The 16,826-nt window shown below is 42.4% G+C and overlaps 1 protein-coding gene and 1 long non-coding RNA gene across 7 annotated transcripts in view; one reads left to right on the plus strand and one right to left on the minus strand.

The window, feature by feature from the left end:
• The window catches only part of PPM1B (protein phosphatase, Mg2+/Mn2+ dependent 1B), a 43,486-nt gene extending 34,194 nt beyond the window's left edge, over positions 1-9,292 (minus strand). The window contains exon 1 of one of the 5 annotated variants that reach the window (XM_082217753.1): positions 8,948-9,287. The gene's annotated coding sequence lies outside the window, so the exon portion shown is untranslated. Of the gene's footprint in view, positions 1-8,644; positions 8,778-8,947 lie in introns of those variants that run through there. The other 4 variants (XM_082217752.1, XM_082217750.1, XM_082217751.1 and 1 more) reach the window with 4 other exon arrangements.
• A 439-nt stretch (positions 9,293-9,731) lies between these two features.
• On the plus strand, positions 9,732-16,007 carry LOC309529758. Of its 2 annotated transcripts, none has more exons than XR_014218421.1 (4): positions 9,732-10,409; positions 10,911-11,049; positions 12,589-12,809; positions 13,876-16,007. It is a non-coding gene; the product is annotated as an uncharacterized lncRNA (long non-coding RNA). The 2 variants fall into 2 exon arrangements; XR_014218422.1 differs by having other exon boundaries at positions 9,732-10,107.
• Positions 16,008-16,826: the final 819 nt, after the last annotated feature.

A 16,826-nucleotide genomic window follows, 5' to 3' on the forward strand; every position in this document is an offset into this window, starting at 1 on the left:
CACAGGTCTAGTAACATGTGACCTCAACATATCTAACATTTTACTTACAGGTTGACCTGGTAGCGTGCAAATCCTTTCCTACCATACCCTTCACTTAGAAATACAGCATCTTTCAAAAGATCACCAGTCTATCTGCTTCCCCTCCCCCAGCCAGTCAGTCTTCTGTGGCTCAGTCCTCACTGGGCCCTTTTGAGGTTTTTCTTCTTTCAATTTTTTTTCTAGAGTTCTGGTGCAGGAGGTTATATTTCTTTTAATTCCCCCAAGCCTGCTGATCTCTCCTGTTGTGCATGGATGGTGTTATTTTGGCTAAATAAGACCTACCTGCAATTATGCAGGTCTGAAGTGTTGACGTTAAAAAATAAGTTATAATTGTCATTTCAATATTAAAATAGTGATTTTGACTTAATAGTATATACAATAAAATGAGCTCTATTGTACTCAGAAGCAACCACAAGCCTACTTTTTTCAAGTGCCTCCAAAGCCCCTGCACATGTTCTTCGGATGCTTCGGAGCACGTTTATAAACCTGACTGTTTCCAGCATAAGCTGTCCCAGATCCATGCATTAAATATACACTGACTTTTTTTTATTTAAGTACACCCAAGTGTTTATTAATACACATTTATTAACACACTACTGCCGTAAGCTACATATTTAATTTGTATTTTTTAACCTGCATTATGAACTTTCATAAAACCTCTTTAAATAGACAGCAGCATTATCAGAAACAGGATCACAATAAAATGATGCATTGTCATCTACATTGGGTAAATGATAAAGTAGCCCAAAGACTGTATACAGTGGTGCCTCGCAAGACGAAAAGAATCCGTTCTGTGATTCTCTTCGTCTAGCGGTTTTTTCGTCTTGCGAAGCAAGCCCATTGACGGATTAGCGGATTAGCGCTATTAGCGGCTTATCTGCTGATCGGATCAGCTGATAAGTGGCTTAGCGGCTTAGAAAAAGGGGGGAAGGAAAAAAAAACAGCAGGAACTCGCAAGACATTGTCGTCTTGCGAAGCAAGCCCATAGGAAATTCATCTTGCGAAGCACCTCCAAAACGGAAAACTCTTTCATCTAGCGAGTTTTCCGTCTTGCGAGGCATTCGTCTTGCGGGGCACCACTGTACAGGATGATGCCTATAGCAGGCAAAGGGCCAGTCAGGAAACATGCAGTATTTTATGTAAATGTCACTACATGACAGTATGCAGTATAATTGGAAGTAGTCAACTTCTCAATTTCCAAACATATTAGGAACCTAACAGCTGTTCTAGTTCTCACCTAGTCTCTGTGTGCCAAAAAATTCCCTTCTCTTCAACTGACAGTACAGACCTGACGTCAGGACATACGTTTTGGGGAAGTTCATTGACTGTGGACAAACGTTTTTGACAGATAGTTAAAAGAAGAGAAACATATTGACTCCATTGTTCCCTTTCGCATTTAAAAGGAACAAAATATCCGAAAAAGGAAAACTTTGTTGCTAGATCTGCTTTTAATAATAATAAAAAAGATGGATACAAATAGAAATTGTTTCCCCTAGAGGGAGCTTGTGAAACTGTTATTAAAGTCGAACTGGGGAGCTTTGCAGCTGTAAAGATTAAAGATCGTGGGACCAGACTTCGACCTTGAACAAGAATGTGCTCAGAGGCTCTGGTGCTTGCCTTTTGCAAGACAATTGCTTTATTGGAACAGTTACATGAGAAGATGGATTTGATGACTGTTGCGATCGGAAATTTTGGACAGGCAATGGGTACCTATATAGAACCCACTCAGGAATTAATCCAGGAATGTGCTTTGACAGATGAGATGAGGGAGGAGGTTGTTGGTGGACCTTGGGTGGCAGAGATGGAGGGAGCTGTGGCCCAGCAGGAACATGAGTTGGTGGTTTTGACGAATGAACCTGGAAAAAGCCAGATTTGGAGAGATGGAGTTCTGTTTGGCTTGGAGATGGGGGGCTGGATGGACCCCCCTATGCAGGGATGTTTTGACCTTTCAGGTCTGGCTTTGGGCCGGGGGGAGTTCGGAGTTGTGGGGGCCCTTAACTTTGGAGGGACCTTGAAACATGCCTTTAAATACCACATGGATTTCAGTGTTGACTATGGAAAGGGGGCTGACTTGTCGAGAAGGGACAAAAATATTGTCAAGCTGGAGTCTCCCCGAGTGAAAGGAGCAGAAGACAAAGTAAAGTACGGGTATAAACATGAAGACCACCTGCGGAAGGGACATGGAAAAGACTTAAGAGCCTGGGATATAAGGTTACCAGGTTGATGGACTAGATGGATAGGATAGAAAGGACTGACAAAACCCGAGACCAGGAAGAAGAGACGATGGATGAAGATTGGAAGAAAGTTTTAAAAAATTATTTAGAAAAGTATTGTAAAATTAATGAGTATTAGAAAAATGTTGGAATGAAAATATTTGGCTTTAGCAGGAATGTTAAAAAGAATTACGTATGTAAGAATATGTTATGGTTAAAAGAATTTGGTATAAATAAGATTTAAGTTTTAAGTTTTAGGGTTTTTTATGGTAAGATAAGGTTAAAATAGATTAAGGTAATTTAATGACAGAATATTGTGAAAGATGCAAAGGATTTGCTGAGATAATTAATAACTAGAATACAAAAAAGGGAGGTGTGAGGAGGTTGATGAAATAAGTTAATGAAAGTTAAGGATTTGGGAATATTGGATTTGTTTTTAAATTTTTTGTTTATTTTTGGCGTTTTGATTTTGATGCATTGTGCGTTTTGTTTTTTGTTTTTGACTTTGGTTTTTATTGATTTGTAATTGTTACTTTTATCTACTTTTTCTTTCTTTTTCTCTTTCTCTTATTTTTTCCTTCTTCTTTCTTTGTAACTTTAAAATTCTCAATAAATATCGTTTTTTTTAAAAGAGTATATCTTGTATGTTTTCAGTTGTGCCAAATTCTTCACAAAATCCTTTGTTTTGCTCTTTATTAATATTATTCTCCTTCTTTAGACTCAATCATTTTAACCTCTTAGGTCACATATAAATCCTAGCTGCTATAGATTTTTATGTTCAGACTCCACATTCTATCATAGGTTAGAAGGCTGAGAAGAGTGCTAAAATAGTAGTACTTCTGCCATATTAGAAAATACCACAACTGACTCTTTATCGCGCAATCTAGAATGAAGCGGAACCACTGGTGAGAGGTAAAAGACAAAGAGCCTGCAGAAGATTTCAACAAGAGGCAATCTTTAAAGAGAAGATTGGATTCCTTCCCCCGCTGCCGCCTTTAACTAGCTAGCTGTGAATTAAATGTCACCCTGTTACCAGACATTGGAAAACAACCTACCAGCATGGTAGGGCCAGTTAGACTAAGGTGTAGAAGATCCAGGTTCAAATTTCCAATCAGCCATAAAGCTCAATGGGGGACCAGCCACCTTTTCTTAGCTTAGCTTAGGCTACCTCACTGGGTTGCTGCAAGGATAAAATGGAGATGGGAAGAGCCATGTATATCAGCTTGAGCTCCTTGCTGGAAAGGTGGGGTATAAATATATTACACAAAGATCAGCAGAAAAATCATTCCACCACAAACACACATTTAGAGAACTAAAGTGTATAAATTTCCAAAAGATTTGGAAAGGCAGACTACGTATCAGCCCACTATTCCATGCAACTCAATTAATTTAACCGTTCTTCCACGCCAAGTTTCATATACAGTTCTCCGAAATATTGTTCAAATACAGAATATGGCCTGGTTAACACACACTGCTAAATCATAGCTTGTTACGAGATCTGCAGCCACAGTCTGTTGCTGGCTTATGGCTTGCTTTAACTATAGCCTATTATGTTATGCATGAACCTAACATCCTTCTTTAACCATGGCCACCCCAACCTACAAAGGCATGAGGCAATAGCAGGCAGAAAACAAATCAGACTTTGGAGAATTAGGTTTGTTTGACAATTTGTGGTTAACTAGTGGTTTGTTAAACAAATCATGGCTAAGTATTATGTGCAAGCTAGGTCTATGGCTATAAATACATAGAATTTTATTATTGCTGCCATCTCATATTTCAAGTCAAATCCTGTGCATACCATGTTGCTCCCTAATATGTGGCCAAATTTCAATGTGTGGCCAAGTGTCTCAGTATCTGAAAATGCTTCTTAATATTCAGGCTAAAACTTTATGAATATGAGAAGAACAGGCTTTTACTTTTTACCTACCTTCCCAACTGTCCAATTCCTATTAATATATTTAGCATACATTTTATTCAAAGTTCACCTCTACTCTCCAACTACTACACATAGTGTTCTCATTTACCATTTATTGTATCATGGTTGCAACTACATGGTAAACTGAATTTGTTTAGCATCTGGCCAAGCTGCAATGCAAGCATTATTAACACATGGAAAGCAGGATAACAGAACCACAAAGCACTTTCCTCGCCATGAGGATAGATATCACGCTGCAAGTGGTCAACTGAAATCACCAAAGGACCACAGAATCTGTCATATTTCTGGCCTACTTTATATATAAGCTACTTATGCAAATATACCGGTATTTACTAGTCCACTAAAAATTTCAACTGGTACATTTACTAGGTATTGTATGTCATGCATTCTTACACAACTTATGAAACACTGGAAGGTATTTCTATTATTTATAATCCAAAGCATATTGTGCTTTATAGAATATTGTAAGCAAGGCACACCAAGGAGCTTGCAATCTCAATTTCAACCATAAAAAACCAGGCAAAGTCTGCATAGATTAAAAAAGGATGACTGAACAATGGGCCATCTACTTTCAGTAGCTTTCAATGAATAATATTAATCAACACTGAATTAAAACTGATACTTAGCCTTTAGGCTCTGAGAAATTGGCAGTGCTTTTAAAGGATACAGATGAAGTATAAAATTTATTAAACGTGGAGCTAAAAATAACTTCACCCTTAACATTGGTCACTAAGTAAAGAAGGTTTGAAGTGGTTGGGAGGAGAGAAAATGTATGTTAGGGTTCAAAGCCGAGGGATGGAAGGGGTTGGAAGGAACCAAGCTTCTGAGCCATTTCAATTTTCCCTCTGCTTAAAAGATAAAACATTCATAAGCGCTAAAATGGACAAGATGGTACTTAGGCTTTGGCAAAACTCCACAGCAATTGACTTCCACTGCCACATTCTTCTTGTCCACATCCATGCATCCATATAATATTCACACATATTATCAAGATGGTTCATGGATTCAAAAGAGTTGGAAGGGACCCTGAGGATCATCTAGTCCAACCCAAATATGCAGCAACCATGGCATTATCAGCACTCCAGTGGAACCTCGGGTTATGTACCGTCCTCCTTACGAATGCTTCTGGTAACGAGCTCCATTAATAAAAGTGTGCCTCATGTTAAGAACAGTTTCGGCTTAAGAACGGACCTCCAGAACGAATTAAGTTTGTAACCGGAGGTACCACCGTACACTCTAACCCACTGAGCTATCCAGGCTGAGGTGTAAAAAGCACAAGCTCAGCTGAACACAGACATGTATCCTAGGCCCTCAGTTTTAAAGTCTGTGTAAGACCTAAGTTTTCAGGATTTCCTAGGTAAGAACCAGCACTAGGATAACTCAGGCCTAAACATAAAGCTACAGATCCCCAGTTACCTGCTTGCTTAGGGCACATCAACTTCACCACAAAAATGGACAATTGTTAGAATTTTCTTCTCACTTCCATTGCAATGATCTCTCCCCCCCCCCCCCGGCCAGGTGGAAAAAGCTATGCAGCTTAGTCTGCCTATATTTCTCAACTTTCCATTATGGAAGGAGTACACAGAATAGAAAAGAATAGAACAAAAAACAACAGTGCTACCATGATTGTGTAGAACAGCCTCTCCTATCCATTTACGGCTAGAAATCTATAGTAGTAGTAACAGGCAACTGAGGGAAGGGGGCGTACACAGCTGGCAGCAAGGGGAAGGATTAGGCAGGCTTGGTAAATAACTTTGCCTAAGCCTGTTACCCTTACCCAATTTCAGCTGAAGGTGAATACTGGAATAGCAGCAGATACCCCAGCAGTGTTAACCCATGGGCCTGTTTCCTGCAGCCCATGACCACAGAGACAAACCACAAAGGAGGGAGCCATACAATCTACAAAGTGGGAGATGTTGGCAAGTGACTGTTTTTAAAACCCTGGGGAGGTAGCTGATAAACCATAATTTAGCAAAAGCCACCAGACATGAGCAGCGATTTGAGCCTGGCTTTCCATGGCTAAGCTGAACACTCTTAATCAAAATGTCTGAAAACATTAAAGCCAAGTTGTTTAATTAAAAACTAGTCTTCACCTATTTAGCAACCTTTCCCAAATATTCCTGTTCCACGGAAAATTGCACTTCCTGTCTTTCCAAATGCATATTTCCATATAGTGACCTGTTAACTGCTAACACATATTTCCCATACCGTTATCTGATCAATAAAAGAGCAGTCTATTACTACTACTACTACTACTACTACTACTACTGCAGTTTATTATCCACTTTAAGACTAGGTTGATCAGGTGTGTCAAGCAAAAATTGCCTCCACGCAACCAGGCGCATCCTCTACTGATGATATATTCGGCCCTGCACAGTCTTAAAAAACATAAGCAGTGGAACATAAAGCTCAACATGGCAAAGTGGATCATGGCTATTCTCTTAAAACAAACTTGTCTGGTCAGCTGTGGTGAGTTACACAGCCATTCCTTCATGTACCAAATAGTGCATGATGTTAGAACCTAGTCCTAACCCTTAGGGAGCCAGTAGAGTAGGAAATTAGCAACTAAAGGATCACTGAGGTCAAATCCGAGTGGTACAAGAGGGCCCCCTCCACTGTTCACTCAAGAAGGAAAACTGATGTGTTGAATGACAGTCAATGTGTTAATGGGTTGAGCTAGCAGTATGCCAGTGGAAGGGGAAGCTGGTCCTCTACCTTGCTCAAAGTAGGCATCCAGTAAAGAGCAAAAGAGTGCTTAACAGCTGTGCATGCACCCAAGTTCTGAGTAGAAGCCACGGCACATGTGACTGTCTAAAAGTGTTTGCTACCTGTCATAATCTAATTGTAGGTCAAGCCACAAAGAAGTGAGAAGAATAGCCATTGATGGTTTTACATATGGCCAGATACCCAAAACAACCCTACACCAAGAGTTTAAAAAGGTCCAACAGGCAAATGCACTCAGTTCATCAATTTCTTACCCACTCTTCACCCAGGTTATGTTATCCTGTGGGGGCAGGATTCTAGTCATCCAGCACTGGACCTACATTCACAATGATATGAAGGATGTTTGCACAAAAACCTAAGTGTTTTGGCTTACTCCCTAGTTTGTTCTACAAGAGCTTCCATTAAGATGGCTCCATGTACGAAATGCACCTCTCTATACAGAGCAAATAAACAGAGTCACAGGGCATATTCCTGACCTAATATCTTAACATTCATACAACTAATGTAGGCCTGCAATACTTGATGCCTCCATCCTCTACTGCTAAAAAAAGGCATACAAGTGAGATGATAATTCCCCAGCCCCCAAAGAGCCCACAGTCTCAGGGCATTTTAAATTTACTCCAGTCCTTTACTAATCTTGTAGGTTTGGTTTACATTCTTTAAACTAAGCAATTCTCATAGCCGAGCATAATTTAAATCCAATTCCTAATTTTCAATCCACCACACTAGTTTTTCAACCCTGACCCAAATCCAAAATCCTGCACCTTTCACTTGACCTAGCTTCAAATAAGCGGAACATGATGTAAGCCTACAGACTGCCTTCCTTAAAACATATTTATACTATGTTTTCACTTTTAACACATAAGTAACTATTATTTATATGAAAATAGTGAAGACTAAATCAGCCAGCAAATTTCATAAGCCGAGTCAGAACTTTAACCCCAGGTCAGTCACCTACAGGCACAAGTATCCCCCACTGATACGTCCCATTGCTACATCTGACATGGTCAGGATCGAAACTATAACCAGCGTATGTCACTGGTAACCCAAAAAGCCAGGTCCTTTCCACAAAAGAAAAGGTTAGCCTCATACTGTGCAGAAAGCACATTAACACGAAAAACTGCCCACTTCAGCTAATCTTAACGGTCTGCAGCAAGTCCAAAACTTTCAGGCGTTCGGACATGGGTGCTTACAACCTTTTAAAAAAAAAAAAATTAAAGCAGGCTGAAGGAGGAGTGAATTCTAAAAAAAACCCACAGCAGTGTGTTTTGTGATCGTGGCCGGGAACTAAATAACGGGGCCTTAAACAGACAGTGATTTTTGGGAGGGTAGGATGGGGAGATCGCCGTCAATGCAGGCCTCTCTGCTTCCCGGGGTTAACTCAGACAATGGCGAGAAGACCGTCGTCGTCGTCGTCCCACCTCTCCCTCCCCAGTCGGCATCCCAACCTCTCCCCTATCAAGCTCAGGCCTCTCTCCTTTTTCAACAGCCCGACTCCACGCCCAATCCCAAATTGAACATCCTACACCGAGGCCCGAAGCAGAAGCGGCAGCAGCTCCTCCCTCCCCTCCCACTCAGCCCGATCTGCCATGAGACGCGAGACGAATAGGTTTCTCTCCCCCCCCCCGCGCTGCCGCCCGCCCAGCCACCCGTTTCCATCCCGCCACCCCGACCAACGACCGCCGGATCTCCTCCTCGCTCCCCTTCTCTTCGCCCCGCTCCCTCCTCTTACCCGGAGTATTACAACGCAGCCACAAATCCAGCCATTGCTCCTCGGCCGCCTCGCCTCGCCCCTCCCGCTCCGAACTACGCAGTACGCAGAAGCCCCCGCCGATGCCGCCCGTAACGCCAGCGCAGGCCTAACCCCCGAGTGAAGGCCCGAACCCAAGCCGCCCTCTTCCCGCCCTCCTCCCGCAGCCAACCCGCGCTCGAGGCCTGCTGCCTGACGAGGCCCCGTCCTCCTCCTCGCCGCCAGCCTCTCCCCTCCCTTCCCCTCCCCCGCTTTCCCTCAGGCGGAACCGGCCTGGGCCTGTACCTGGCGCCGCAAGCTCGCCGCTCGGTTAGAAGCCCCCCAGTTGCCCGCGCGCGCAGGCGGCCTCCGTCTCTCCCGACTAGGGTTGAGGTTAGGCCACAGCTCGAGGAGCAGCAGCAGAAGCCGTCTCTCCCGCCTCCGCCTCCTCTTCACGCAACGGCCTCTCCCTTCGCGGTCGTCCGCTGTGGCAGTCCGAGCGAAGCCAGCAGCACGGACATGTTGGGAGCCCCCGTCCCAGCGGCCGCTAATGGGCCGTCCCTCCCCGCCGCGCAACGTCAGAATGCACCGGGCGGGGGGAGGGGAAGAGCGCCCCCTCCCTTCACACAAGAGCCTCAAAGTGGATTCGGTCCTGCCGGCACGCACACGCAAAAGAGAAGGGTGAGAAGCCCTCTGCCATTGGCCGCAGAGGCCGTCATTCAATGCGCAGCCCTCGGCTCGCATCCCCATTGGGTATCCTGCCTGTCAGGTTCTCGCTTCTTGGTTGTCCATTGGTTCGCTCGCTTGCCACTTACTCGCCAGCTTATTTCCACAAATGCCCGTTGGGTGTACGCCTCTGTCTCAGCTTTGTACCAATTGGCTGCTGTCGTTGCCAATCAAGTCTGCCAAGCTCGCCGTCCTCACCTATGCGCAATATTTTTTTTAAAAAAACATAGGCTATGCAGTATGGAATGTCACTGGTCGAAGTAAGTGCCAATTAACTTCTTCTCCCGCCCCTCCCCACTCCTTTCTCTTACCAAACGCTAACTTCCTCCTATTTCCCCCCCACCTCCATTGTTCCCCTCTTACTATTGGCTGCGAATGTTGCCTATCTTCGGCAGCTTCCGCGTCCTTCATAATAAGCTTCTCAAATAGCCAAGGACGCAGGCGTGAATCCCTGCACATCGATTGGGGGGAGGAGGGCGGGGTATGAGAACGAAGGCGGTGTTTGAAAAGCAACCGAGCAAGTAGCCCTTCCCTATTCCACCCCCCCAAGGCCACAATAGACCCTCTACGCTGTGATTGGCTGAGCGCTGGAGCGGCCTTCTCTCCAGTACTTACCAGGAACGGGAAGGACGGCGGAGGATGGGGGGGGGGGGAGAGAAAGAACAGAGAGAAAAATGCCCGTATGTTCTGTCGTATTACATCATCGCTAACCAATAGGAAAGGTTTAAAAAGGCCTTTAGGTAAGAACGCGCTAAGGCCGTACAAAGGCTGAGGAGAAGCCGAGCTGGTCTGTACTTGAGGCGCCTTCGAAGGCACGCAGATTCACAGTGCAACTTTACACATACATAACCCCTGGGAGGTTGTAACTGCAGCCCCTTCACAAGGAGGCTTACTGCTCCCTAGGAAGTGACAGGACTTCAGCCTTCAACTGGGCCAGATGCTTTAGCATCTCTACAAGAGCCGTTCGTCCCAAGGCATTTTGGCACCTGAGGCAAAGCAAACTGCAAATGGCGCCCCCCTCCTCTCCTCTGGGGAAGAAGGGGTGAGTGCAGATCTACATCAGGAACAAGAGAGGAAGAAAGCTATATGTTGGGGTCCACTGGGCCCATTGATCCTGCCGTCCAAGGCCACCGCCTGACCTTGCCTCATAGGCGGGTCGGCCCTGATCTAGGATTGTCATAGGATTCCTCTTTTTTGGAAGATGAGCTTTTTTTAAAAAAGGAAATTACAAAAATTGTTGAGCTGGAAAACACGATTTTTTAATTGGCTTGCCTTAGATCCAGGAGAAAGCACCACATTTTGGAAATTCCCCACGGACGGAAAATCCAGATGTATGGCAGCCCTACCTGATCTCCATTCAGAAGTGACTCCTGGTATATGCAGCCAATCCCTTAAGAATGGCCATGTAGGTTGGCAGCCTTGCCAAACCTTTATTAGGCATTACAAATATAGGCCATCATAAAATGTCCATATATAACATTTTAGAATATATACAAATAAACAGCCATGTAAAAATATGTAATAACGAGGATTTTCATTTCAGTTTCTTCCCGCCATTCACCATTCTGAAGAGATGCTATTGATAAAAACTCAGCCACCCTTGCAGTTACTTCCAGGTTCATGTCAGACAGATACAAATCTGATATTTTCATTGTGCCTTGGTGTTAGACTACCCAGAAAAGGTGATAGCACATGTTTTGTATAGCTGGTTGTATAATGGACAGTAAAAAAGAATATGTTCTACTGTGTCCAGTACATTCAGAAAACATCCACAATGCCTATCGTTTCTGGGGATGTTTAAATATCTGCCCTTGACCAAAGCTGAGGGGGAAACATTCAGTTGGGCTAACGTAAAGGCCCTGCATTAGACTGGAATTATTAATTTTGAAATATAAGTGACCCTGTTGGATTTAAACCATAAAACTTGGGGGAGCAAATTTTATTTATAGCTGACTGGATGTTTTGTTTTTCAGTGTCCCTTAATATGATTTGAGGGACACTGAAAAACAAAACATCGAGTTTTGTATGATTTGAATATTATGATAAATATATTTCTCACTTGAATTATGCAAGAATTCCAAGTCAATGCCAATAGATCTGATTTTGCTATGTAAGAGTTGCAACCATCGGGATTTATAAGAGTCCAGATTTGAAGGTTGGCAACGGAAGTGGCAATGCAATCGGTATTTTTTAGTGCTTGCCCACACCCAGTATTCTATCATGTGTATACCTAGTTCTACACACATCATCTCATACTTGATTGAACTTGGGAGCCCCAGGATATGTCTCAAGAAACTTGAGTATCTTATCTAAATCACTATTACCGTATATGCTTGTATCCATATTGGGATCCTAAAAGGTAACTGGGACGACACTTTAGCTTTAAAAATTTGAATAGCAGCTGCTATAAATTGGTTACCTTCCTGAAAATAAAAACGAGCTACTGCTGAGGAGGTACACTTTGCCTGTTTTATAGCACTTGTGCGATGGTTTGACCAACTCGAGTTGCTCTGGAATAAAATTTGTCGAGTGCCAGCTCGACATCTGAAGAAATCAGTCTCACACCATGATGGGTTGAAGAAATATGGCTGCTCTGGCTCCGGCTCTCCTAGAGCTACTGCAGCACAGCCTTTATTGTGTGAAGTCAGAAAGATACAAAATACAAGCAAAGCAATTTGTTCTCAGCCAGCAGATAAGGACCATCGCACTAGACCATGCGAGCATCAGGCCATGCTAGTTGACCAATCATTTGGGACGGCACGAGCTATTCACGCGCTGTTCATGCTCCAAGGATACTTCTAGCTATAAAATCACCCTGCAGTAATAAGAACTTTGCTCATGCTCTCATGTACAAGCAATCATTTTCCCACAAAAATTCCAAGATATCTGGATCTTTACTTGTTGGATTTCTTGTCCTCTTGTTTTCCATTTCTCTAATTTCCAGGAATTAGAGAAGACCAGATTTTTTATCTTCTCATAATTCATTGAGAGTTTATTGGTTTCACAATAGGAAACCAGGGAGAGTAAAAGACATTTCAGTCCTATCCTCGTCAGTGATAATAATACCACATCATCCACATACAGTAACAGTGGGGCAGGGTTTTGATTGATTTGGGGGGCATGTGATTCTATTTTTTGAATGTGCTCTGGAAGATCTGATAAAAATAAATTAAAAATAAAAAGGGCAATAATACACCCTTGTTTTACACCTTTCATATTAGGTATGTCGGAAGAGAAGTGAACTTTGGCACTGGGTTTGATTGGGCAAATGTTAAAGGAATATAATTTCTGTATTAAGATTAACAAGCGTGGATTGATTCCTAACTCTACAAGCTTCTTCCACAATATCACAAAATCAACTGAATCAAAGGCACCACGAAAATCAACGAAAGCTTCAAAAATATTGGATTGGTTTTGAACTCTATATTTTTCAACCAAATGTGTAAGTATGAGACAATGGTCTAAGATGGTCTAAGAGACAATGGTCTAAGAGACAATGGCAGCCTTTGGAAAAACCAATTTGTTCTCTTCCTGGTAAGTTTAGATTTTTCATCCAGGTAAGTAATTTAAGTAAAAGGTGCTTAGCATAGAATTCCCCTATCACTGACAGTAGACTTATTGGTCTGTTGTTCTTTGGTTCACTCAGATCACCTTTTTTGAAGATTGGAATACTTCCTGATCTAAGTCATATTTCAGGGATGATTCCATATTTACCAGTAAGAGTAAATAGTTGAGCTAGGGGTTTCTGCCCACGAATCTATAAATGTCTTAAATAATTATATTGGTAAACCATCCGGCCCTGGCAACTTGCCCAGTTTTAGTTTTAAACTATTAATTATCTCTCTAATTTCCTCCTCTTTCACCCTTGGCCACTCCTTTAGTTTATCTAGCTTGTTATTTTTGGTCTCATTTTCATTCAATTTACTATGTAGATCATTAAATATAGAAATGAAATACTGAGACCATTTAGATTCTGCAATTGATGGGACATTTGATTGGTCGCCAGCTTTCAGACCTCCATACACTAGCGACCAAAACACTTTGTTATCAGTGTGCTGGAGCACACTTTTGTCAGATTCATGACATGAATTTGGCCTTAGTTGGCAAATAACACATCTGGTACAAAGGAAGAAGGGTGGAAGGAGAAAGGTACCAATAGTAGAGGAGGTATAATCTGTGACATTATTATGCCAAGCCCCAAACCCTATGCATGGAGCTCCCCCTCCACTGAAGTATGTAAATCCTACTGAGTTAAAAAAAGGAATAAAAGTAAGTGTGCAGAACTATCCCCAGCATCACAACACGGTGTCTTTAGGCTACTGTCAGGGACTTAGAACCCTGCCAGGTCCCATCAACGATGCCTTTTTTTAAAAAAAAATGTTGCTATTCTTTTTTACTAAATTTGTTGTGATTATTAAAAATTATGGGCAGTGTTAAGTTGTGGGTGAACATATCAGATGACACAGCGATTCTTCAGACAGCTCTTGTTTATTCACAGGCCAGAACAGAACAGAACAGAACTGAACTGAAGGGTTCAGCCAACCTGCTTATATAGAGCTCAACTACAAAGCAACAGTAACAACTTTCTGTAACTATCCAATCACTGAACGTCACTTTCAATTCCTTATTTGCATATGTGGACCTGAGTGAAAACTATCTATTCTCCCTGCTGGCCCAGGATGAGAACTTCAGTACATAACAGGCAGGATTCACCTAACCAGCGCCATCAGTGGAAGTCATTGCTCAGGGTTTTCTCCCTTCTTCCCCACATGCCCCTGCACCCCCTGAAACTGGCTCGGGGTGGTAGGTCAGGAGAACCCACGAAACAGCACTGAGGGAAGGAGATGTATGTTGCTCCTATCTGGCAAGGTGCATGCTTGCACAGACAGAATAATTGGAAGAGTGTGGTGTTGATTCCCACTCTAAAATTCTAGACTCACAGCAGGTCTGGGGATGCCACCCTTTTTATTTCACATATTACCGTAGGGCAACTCCCATCATTCCTGACCTTTAGTCAGTGGTTGATGGGAGACTAACAACATATGGACAGCTGCACGTTCCCCACTGCTGCTGTAGTGACATAACATCAGGGGCATTGTGGGAAATATCTATAGTTGCTCCCCCAGCCCAGTTGCCATGCGTTTGCTGTCCTTCTGCCCACCACAACTAGATAATCTCACCAGCAATGGGGGCCTTCTTATGTCAGTGGGGCATCAACAAAAGGGATCCCCACTAGATGGCAATTTGTAGAGGCTCTCCTCAAACCTGGAGCCAGCCCTGGTCTTAAACTTTGTCTTGCTGCATTCCCAAATTGTATTTATGTAGCTTTCCTTTACCAAGTTGTCTAGGGAAAGACGGGATGAAATAAATAGCCCTGTGGCATAGCCTGATGGTACACGATTGCAGACTCCTCGTGAAAGAAAGCAGATTTGGGTCTAGCCAGTGCCTAAACTGGAGACACCTGGGAATCCAATATGGCTTTGGTAATGGAAGGCAGGATATAAATATACCAAATAAATAAATAACCTTTTTCAAAAAACAACCATAGAGCCTTGAAGCTGATGCTGAGCACTGATAGAGGAGAAGAACCATTTACGCCACCTTGGAGAAAAATTGGGATGTAAATGCAACAAAATGGTACAAGACTAAAGTTTTGGCACCGCTTTATACATTGGTTTCATAGTGGTGATTATTAAACGATTGAAAAAATACAGAGTCAACACATTTTACTATCAGAGGACAAAAAAATCCCTGGAAAATAGTCTTTCGGTGGGCAAAAACAAGAGGAAGAGCCCAGCCGAGAACATTGTGCTGTAAAACTACTGCATTTACTGCTTCTATTAGTGAAGCGAGCATGGAATCCACTTGACACATGCAAGAAAGACACGTGTGCATCAGCTGAACATTTCCAGAGCTCAAAAACCAAAGGTAAAAGGTGAGATAATAATGTGAAAGTGTTGTCAGCTCCAGTATCTTTCTGCAGTTACTGATGTTATTTTGTCAAGATGTATTTCACAGATCATTGACTTGAGCACAAAGCAGACGCAATCTGTAATCCAGGAGGAGATCTATCAGCTACTATCACTGCAAAGATAAATCTCCCCCCCCCCCAGTAACAAAAGAACAACAAGAAAACAGAAAGAATGGGGACTGAGGAAAAGCTGGTTGGAAAACATCTAATAATGTTTGTAAGCAAATCATTGAACATATTGTTCTTTTTTACTGAAATTCAAATGCATGATGTTACTAAGCTTTATATGTATGTAGCAATTTTAAGAGGTAGTCTAACTGCATTAATTGGCCAGCTTGAACATTGTACGAATTGCAGATGAATGTGCATATAATTTGAAACACACAGATTCTCTTAATCCAAATTCCAGAAAAGCATCTTTCCGAGTAGAGGCAAAAGAGCCTCCTATCCAAACTTTCCTCTGTGTTCAGTAGCCAGAGTTCAATATATACCATCCATTGTCAAATACGACTGTGTTAATTAGCCACATGGAATGGTTTATGTATGCATGCTGCGCCATCTGTGTATATACTGCCTTTCAGAGTATAAAATGCAGTATGTGTAAATGGTTGGAGGTGGCTGGGGTTTCTGTTGCTTTTAGAACTAGACAGCAGTACTTTAAATGTATGATGTGTATGAAGGACCACACTTGTTCTCCTGATGGACCTCGACATGTGTTCACATGTAAAAAATGTGATTTGCACTAATAGCAATAAGATGGGGCTTTGTTTCTTGTGCCCCCTGTCTGGGGTACAATAATCTATTCAGCTTTGCTCTTATCTTTTTACCCGCCTAAGCCAGTCATTCTGAGAGAGGTTAAAATGGCTCAAACAGTTTTTGGGATCATATAGAGAACAATATTCTAATGGACCCTTCATGTACACAGCCTTAGTATAAAATTATTTCAATGTGTGCTATCATTTTTGCTTGTATTCACCAGTACACATGGGGCCCAATGTTGTGGAACTCCCTTCTGGTTGAGATCATGCAAGTCTGCCGGCAAACATTTGGCACCTACTGAATACTTTTTTAAAAATTCCAATAGACATTTAAACTGAATTCTGATTTTATAGTTTTAACCGGTTTTGGTTTTTATTGGACTGTGTTTCGGTTTTTATTGGACTGTGTTCCTTGGAAGAAAGCTGAAATATCTATATGTAACAGATTCAACTATGTTGCATTTATTTTATTTCCTTTGTTGTTTAACTGCTTGTTGTATTTCTCTTTATGCCCGCTGTCCTGGAAATTCAGTTGAAAGGTGATTCAAAAATATTTATAATAAATATACAAATAAATACCAGTGCAGTGAGTGTAGCCTGGAGAAGGACCAGCCAAATGAACAGAGAAGGTCAGGGAGTGCTGCTTTGTCAAGGGAAAAGGCTATTGCTATAATGAGTAGTGCTCATAGTAACACTGGATATTAACTTAATAGCTGCACTGCTATTCAGA

Source organism: Podarcis vaucheri (assembly GCF_965113315.1).
Source record: "Podarcis vaucheri genome assembly, chromosome: 3".
NCBI classification, from domain to species: Eukaryota; Metazoa; Chordata; class Lepidosauria; order Squamata; family Lacertidae; genus Podarcis; species Podarcis vaucheri.